This window comes from Uranotaenia lowii, chromosome 1, assembly GCF_029784155.1.
Source record: "Uranotaenia lowii strain MFRU-FL chromosome 1, ASM2978415v1, whole genome shotgun sequence".
In the NCBI taxonomy this organism is placed as follows: Eukaryota; Metazoa; Arthropoda; class Insecta; order Diptera; family Culicidae; genus Uranotaenia; species Uranotaenia lowii.
In genome coordinates this window covers 2,154,279-2,162,003 of record NC_073691.1, presented here as the reverse complement: position 1 = coordinate 2,162,003, position 7,725 = coordinate 2,154,279, and the positions used below count along the sequence as shown (strand labels likewise).

The window sequence follows — 7,725 nt, the reverse complement described above, 5'->3', positions numbered from 1 at the left end:
GATTATGCTTGGACTTGAAGCGATTTTCTAAATTTTGATTGTCATTTTATTTTGCACTAAGTGAATTTTCGAAATTTTTCCTCAACGAACAATAAACGCACAACAAACAGAATTTGATAACTCTTTATTGTCAAGTTAGCATTTGATATTCAGATTCCAAAAACAGACAATAATGAAAAAATTGTTTAAATGGACCAAAATGCCAAAAACGACCAAATTTACAAACATGACAAAAATGAAAGAAAAAAACGATCAAAAATGGAAAAAAAACAAAAATGAAAGAAACACAAAAATCACAAACATAAAAAAGACAAAAGTGACAAATAATGTTAAAAATCTCAAAAATGACAAATGTTAAAATTAAACCTAAGCTCAAAACTACCAAATTGACAAAAATGAAAAGAAAAATATGACAAAAATTACAATAAATGACAAAATTCACAAAAAATAGAAAAAAATTAAAAAGTAACAAACATAAAAAAAGTTTTTAAATATGCACAAATTGACAAAAATGACTTGAAACGGCAAAAAACACAAAAATGACAAAAGTCACAAAAATTTGTAAAATGACAAAAGTCACGAAAAAATTAAAATATGACTCAAAAATGTTAAAAATCTCAAAACTGACAAAAATGACGAAAGCGTCGAAAAATATTTAAAATGACAAAAATTTCAAAAGTGACTAAAATGACAAAAACGACGACTAAAATGACAAAATACAAAAATGATAAAATGACAAAAATCACAAAATCTCAAAAACTTACAAAAATGACGAAAGGAAAATAATGTTGAAAATGACTAAAATTTCAAAATAAACAAAAATGTGAAAATCGACCAAAATGACCAAATGTATAAACATTAAAATAGAATAGCAAAAATGACAAAAATCACAAAAATTTCAAAAATGACAAAAATTACAGAAATGACCAAACACAAAAATAACAAAAATGACAAAAATGTTCAAATTAACAAAACAATGACAAAAATGAGTAAAATGGCAAAAATGACAAAAAAATGACAAATATGATAAAAATGACAAAAATGACTAAAATGGCTAAACTGACTGAAATGACAAAAATGATAAAAATAACTGAAATGACTGAAATGTCTGAAATGACTGAAATGATAAAATACCAAAATTATAAAATGGCAAAAATTACAAAAATTATGAAAACGAAAATTGTGTTGAAAATAATTAAAATTTCAATTCAACAAAAATGCTAAAATTGACCAAAATGCCCGAAACGACCAAAATGACCATAAGGACAAAAAAGACAAAAATTTAGAAAAAAATATCCAAAATGAAAATAAAATAGAAAAAATAAGAAAAATAACAAAAATTTCAAAAATGACAAAATTTTCAAAATTTCCAAAATGACAAAAATGACAAAATTAACAAAAATCACAAAAATGCAAAAATGACAAAAATAACAAAAAAAAAAAAAAAAATACAAAAGTGACAAGATTTAGAAAAATGAAAAAAAAAACATAACTGACTAAAATGACTAAAATGACTAAAAATACTAAAATGAGTAGAAGAATCTTTTTTTAGGATTTTAAACCAATTGATTTATTCATCCCCAAGAGTAAAATGATTAAAATAACTTAAATGACTTAAAGGATTAAAATGACTAGAATGACTAAAATGATCTAATTGACAAAAATTACTAAAATAACCAAAAACGCAAAATACAAAAATGATAAAATGACAAATATGACAAAAATGACATAAATACTGATGTTATGAAATCGTTTGAAATATCTTTGTACCTTAAAATAATCAAATTTTTTAAAGTCCTGCCGGTAAGCCGTTGTATCTTTTTTGAAAAATTTATGATATTTACGGCTTATGTTATTTTATTCTTTGATACCTCATGTTTCTCTTATACTTTCCATCACCTTTGAAAACAAAAATGACAAAAATGTTAAAATTGACCAAAACGCCCGAAACTATTAAAATGACCAAATGGACAATAAAAAAATACCAAAAAGAACACAAATGAAAATAAAATAGCAAAAATTACTAAAATTTCAAAAATAACATATGTAAGTGACTAGAATGACAAAATTGACAAAAATTACAAAAATGACAAAAGTTTCAAAAGTTACAAAAATGACCAAAATGACATGTACGACAGAAATGACATAAATGACAAAAATTCTTTAAAAATGACAAAAATGACAAAATTTCCAAAAAAAAAAAACAAAAAATTATAAAAAATTCTAAAGTGACAAAATATACAAAAATGACCAAATTAAAAAAAAAACAAAAATTAAAAATATGACAAAAATGACAAAAATTGCAAATATTTCATAAATTACTTATATGACAGAAATAACAAAAATGACAAATATGACCAAATGACTCAAATTATAAAAATGACAAAAATTTCAGAAGTGACAAAAATTATAAAAATGACAAAAACGTCAAAAATGATTAATTTACAAAAATTACAAAAAATGACTGTTTTAAAATATTCAAAAGTTTCTTAAAAATGTTAATATTAACCAAAATGCTCATAACGAGCGAAATGACCAAATATGCCAAACATGAAGAAAAATACAAAAATTTAAAGATATAAGATTTACTAGAAAGATAAAACTCAACGAAGGTACGGAATAATCTACAAAAACTGCAGTCAATCGAAATCACACTGTCAAATCTATCAAAATTGACTTATTTTCGTTTCTCATTTTTCTAATGTTTCCAATATATCGCGGATATTTGCATTTTCTTAATATTCTTATTCGTAAAGTGTCTTTTGTTCTATTTCTTTGTAGTCGAAGTCGTCTTCCAACAACTTCTGGATTTGGCCCAGTAATCCAGACTATATGCCCATTATAAAATTCCACATTTTCGTTTGTATTAAAGATTTGAACACCTTTGAAAACCAAACATTTGGATATTTTGTTTTTGTTGTTTGGTCAGTAATGTTATAGTAAAATTAGTGAATTATAACAATTTTGTAAATTCTGACCTTTCAAACAAGGCTACTGATTACAGAATTTTTTTTTTTGGATTTTGGTTTTGTACCAATTTTTCTTAGTGATATAAAATAATTTAGACATAGTTGAGAAACTTAACATGGTGAGATGAATTTTTCATTTAATTCAAATTAGAACTGATTTGCCTCGTGAATGTGTTTGAATCCGACAGGTAGACGTCGAATTAGATCTAAAACATTTTTTTATTTCTATTTGGTATGGTAAAACTTCAATCTTTAATTAGTTTTTTTTTTAAATTTAAATGTTACGGCTGCCTTTCAATACGTTCCATTTAAACTCCACATAAGGTCGTCGATAGATTGAGCCCAAAAACTAACTGGGCGGTTCGTGGAATAATTGACTCGTTTCCGATAAAATCAAAAACCCAGCCTACTTCCTGGTAAATATTCTAAACAAATTCTCTCGCCTTCCTCCCTGTCTGTGCCCAAACAGTCTGCAGTGTGGCCATTTATTTGGCGCCCACTACAGCAACCTTTTTTCCCACGAATTATTTCGCAAAAGTCTCACCCATTTTCCGCAGCGAGCGAGCGGTCAGTTTCTTTGAATTCTTTTTCCCCGCGGGGCAAGATTCAGAAGGTGAATGTTGTTGTCCAGCTTTAGGGAGAGACTGCCTGCCTGCCATGCCGAGATAGCATCAATCCACCCTTAATTTTTGAAAGTCAAATTCCAGTCTGAGCCGGGGCCGGGTGGCTCAATTGAGAGTTTGGTTCGGTGGGTGGGTGGTTCGAAAATCGCGCGCTCGTTTTCATTAGCGATGTACTGCAGCGATTGGGACGCGATTGGCAATCGCAGGTTCTGGTACATTCGCGGCAAAACTAACCCCACACAACACACATTCACCGGCCTAGGGAAGGCCTCACCCATCATCATCAACAGCCGCAGCCCGATGTTGTTTCTCTTCTAGCAAGAACACAACAAATAAACATTGCCAATGCCTGGTTAAAGAACTTGTGGTGTGGTATTTTCCGCATTGCAAGAATAGTTAGAAGGAAAAAAGTAAAACTAAAAAGTGATCGCAGCAGGCGCGAAGGAAAATTATGCTTGGCGAGCTTAGGGGCGCGCGCGCCCAAAAGCCGGTTTTCGAATTTGGACGTGCCGGGCACGCGACTTGACTTCTTGTTGTCGGCGTGTGGGGGTTGCTTGGATCGTCGTCGTATCGTGAGCCACCACAACCCCACTTCAAATAGAAACATTTTAGGGGTAAGGTTGGCAAACAGGTGATGTGTTGTGGTCGGTCAGGGATTGCAGAATGTTCGAGTGCTGCTGTGCGCGATCGACGACGCATCGCTCGTCTTGAGGCGTCTCAATCGATTGGCGCGCAATAACACCGAAGTTGCTTGCTGCATCGCATCGAATTTCGATGCGCCCTGCTACAGATGATGATGCGTCGACGATGATGAACGAGTGATAGTGGGTTGGAAAAGTCGGGTAGGCCCCTCTTTTTTTCTGGCTGTAGTTTTCGTTGCTGCTGCTCTTCGGCCTACTACTCGATGCAAGTCGACCCAGCCTGCTTCGATTCGATTCGTACAATATCTGTTTTAGGGTGGAAAGGTTTAGTTGGGTTCTCGCCCGGGTGGCCGTATAAAATCGCTTCCCTTTCCACTCTGGCCGCACAGTGCACAAACAGTCCTGGTTGGAGTGCAAGCTTTCGCCTTTTTCGGAGGCCGACCTGGAGGTTTTTCACACGCCGCGCGTACATCAGTTCGAAAATCGTCTAGTGAAAGTTTTTCGTGATTTGTGGTAGCCCAAGTAGCCTTGTTCTAAGTGTGATTTTATTCAAAATGAAAGTTCTGGTAAGTGTTTAGGTTATGGTTGACGGTCACACAAAAACTGCAGTCTGGATTTTTATCAAACATTTGTCCGTTCACCACGTGCATTGTAATTTACCTGATGAAGCAATTTTTAAAAATGCAGCTGGATCATCGAAATTCCAAAATTTAGCTTCATGTGCCAGTTCTACATTTATAATTAAAGTGCTTTTCATTGAATCTTAGTTAACTTTTTGGTGTCATGTGGCTCCGATTTAGAAATGTTGTTATTTTTGTTTAACGCCTACTATTCCGAAAGCTCGTAATTTCAAGACCGGCTATTTGAGAATCGAAGTTAACGTCACTTGCCACGTTTGGCTTCAATCGTCTCACAATTCCTCGTATTATACAAAACTATTTGAAGGATAGCCCTCCTCCTCCTCCTCCTTGCCGTCTCTTCTCTGAATAGAGGGAGGGGTCTTCAATCATAACAGAAAGAATTTAGTTTCAATTGCCTGATTACTGAGCTATGGGAAAAAAGTCTCTCTTGTCCTTTCTCATCCTCCCACTTAAAGGAGAGAGGGGTTTCAAGCGCACATTATCCCAACACCACCTTTTTGTGATTATTTTTGATGATAAATGGAACTATTTCCATCTAAAAAAAGCGTGAAAATCGGTGGAACTAGCAGAGTTTCGAATGATTAAAAAACCCTTTTTTGAATGAAAATTATATTTTGCCCAATGAAAAATTGTTGAAAAAATAAAATTTATGGTTCAAATATTAAAATATATTTTTTTACATTTGGATTCTTGAATTTGAATTCTAAGCCCTAATTTGAATTGCAAAAAAGTTAACCTTTTTATCTCACTATTGGTGGACTCCTCGGCAAAAAAAAATTCTAAAAAATTTGCTCCTTGTAAAACTGAACAGGGTTGCCGAAGACACCAAGTGTCTATCACAATCCTTGGCGCTATAAATTTAGTTCTGCTAGATTGATGTTCTGCACCCTTGTGCACTGGAAGAGGAGAGCGGTCATTAACCATCCTTTAAATGTATTGCTTTTGGGAAATTGTGTTCCATATGCTTCATTAGTTCACATACCTCTGCGTTGTGAATATTTCACCAATTAAATGTTTTCTTTATTTTCTTATAATTTTAAAAGCCTTTCAATAAGCTGTCACCTTGAAAAGCAATAAACATTTTTAGAAAAGCATCTCTACAAAATTTTTACAATAATTCACCACCATTTTTGTTTAATGTTTAGGTTTATTGTTATAATAGAAAGTTAATAACGATAACCATTTTTTTTTTCTACGTTGTTCCAGATTTTGAGTTCCTGGGTACTGCTGGCAGCGTTGAGCTCCGGAGAGTACCTGAGCCCAGGCCTATCGACCCAATACCAGGCCCACGATGGTCATGGAGGTTTTTCGTACGGTTACGCCGACGAAAACTCACAGAAACACGAAACGAAAGATCCATCGGGAGTGATTCATGGAGGATACTCTTACGTCGATTCCGAAGGACACTTGCAAACGGTGAAATACGTGGCTGATCCCATTCATGGCTTTATGGTGGCTGGTACTAACTTGCCGAAAGCTCCGGCTCCCGGTGCTGCTGCTGCCCCTCACTATGGTCATCAAAGTGGGCCCGCCTTCTATGACGGTCGCTACGGATACGCCAGTATTGGCCACGATGGCAAACCTATCGAAACCCCAGAGGTTCAGTTGGCTAAAGCTGAACATCTCAGAGCCCATGCCGCCGCTTCATACCGTAAGTTCCACAGCCATATCCACAAACGATCCGTCTACGACTATGTCCCATCTGACACGGAAGAAGTCGCTTCGGCCAAATCTCAGCACCTGGCAGTTCGATCAGCTTCACAAACCGGCTACCATTACACCGCCGGACCTTCGAGTAACTGGAACGGCTTCGCTAAAGCTCCTGAACCTAAATGGAACGGCCCTCTCCACTACCCAGTCATCAAAGAGGGAGTTCCCGTTGAAACGCCCGAAGTTCAGCACGCCAAAGCCGCCCACGTGGCCGCATACTCCCAGGTCCAAACCTACGGTCCAACCCACGACTATTCCCACCTTGAAAAGGCCCAAGAAATCAACGACCGATACGATTCCCAGCAGCAGCCCCAGTATGGACCGTGGAAGGGCCCGATACATGTTCCAGTGATCCACAACGGGGTCCCGGTCGAAACTCCCGAGGTGCAGCACGCTCGGTCTGCTCAACTGAACGCACTGGCCATTGCCGATGCCCACTCGACGCCGGACGAGATCGCCGATGATGGTTCCTACAAACAGAAATGGGACCACACGAACTACCCTCAATGAGTAGATAATCGGTACAAGCTCTAAGGAGGAAGGGTGCCAAAGATTCCCACTTCCCTCAAGAAAAAATCCAACTGCCATTTGCTGAACAACAAGGAGAGAAGACCCCCGCGAATAATTGTGACATCGGTTAGTATGACCTCGTGTAGAATAATCGGACTGTTTAAATGTGAGTCTTGACGTGTTACGTGTTACTATAATTTTTAATGATTTTTTATTCCTATACCACAATGAATCTCATTTGATAGTTGCTGAAGAATTTCTTCGCTCAACAATCAACTATTAAACTCTGAACTGATTTGAAAATTTGAAAGTTTTTTGTGTTTGAAACGATCACAGTTCCTTGGCATTATCTCGAGTTCGTTTGAAGTTCAATCTATTAACGTTATAAAAAGAAGTTTTATTTGAAAAAAAATCGATATTTTTCTGGTACCTATGCTGTAGGGAACAAAATAATTGTAATCTTTTAAACAAATATGATTTAAATTGGAGTTCTTTAACCATTAAGACAAAACGCATGCACTAATACAGTGTGATTTTTGTAAATATTCACATTGAGTCGATATGGACCTAGTGATAAGGGCCACCCTTATTTTTCTACATTCTGGTAACCTAGCTTCTAACCTCCAATTTT

General features: G+C 35.4%; 1 pseudogene; it reads left to right on the top strand.

Annotated features, from left to right (window-relative positions):
- The first annotated feature begins 4,603 nt into the window (after positions 1–4,603).
- Positions 4,604–7,397, top strand: LOC129738455 (pupal cuticle protein-like; annotated as a pseudogene).
- Positions 7,398–7,725: the final 328 nt, after the last annotated feature.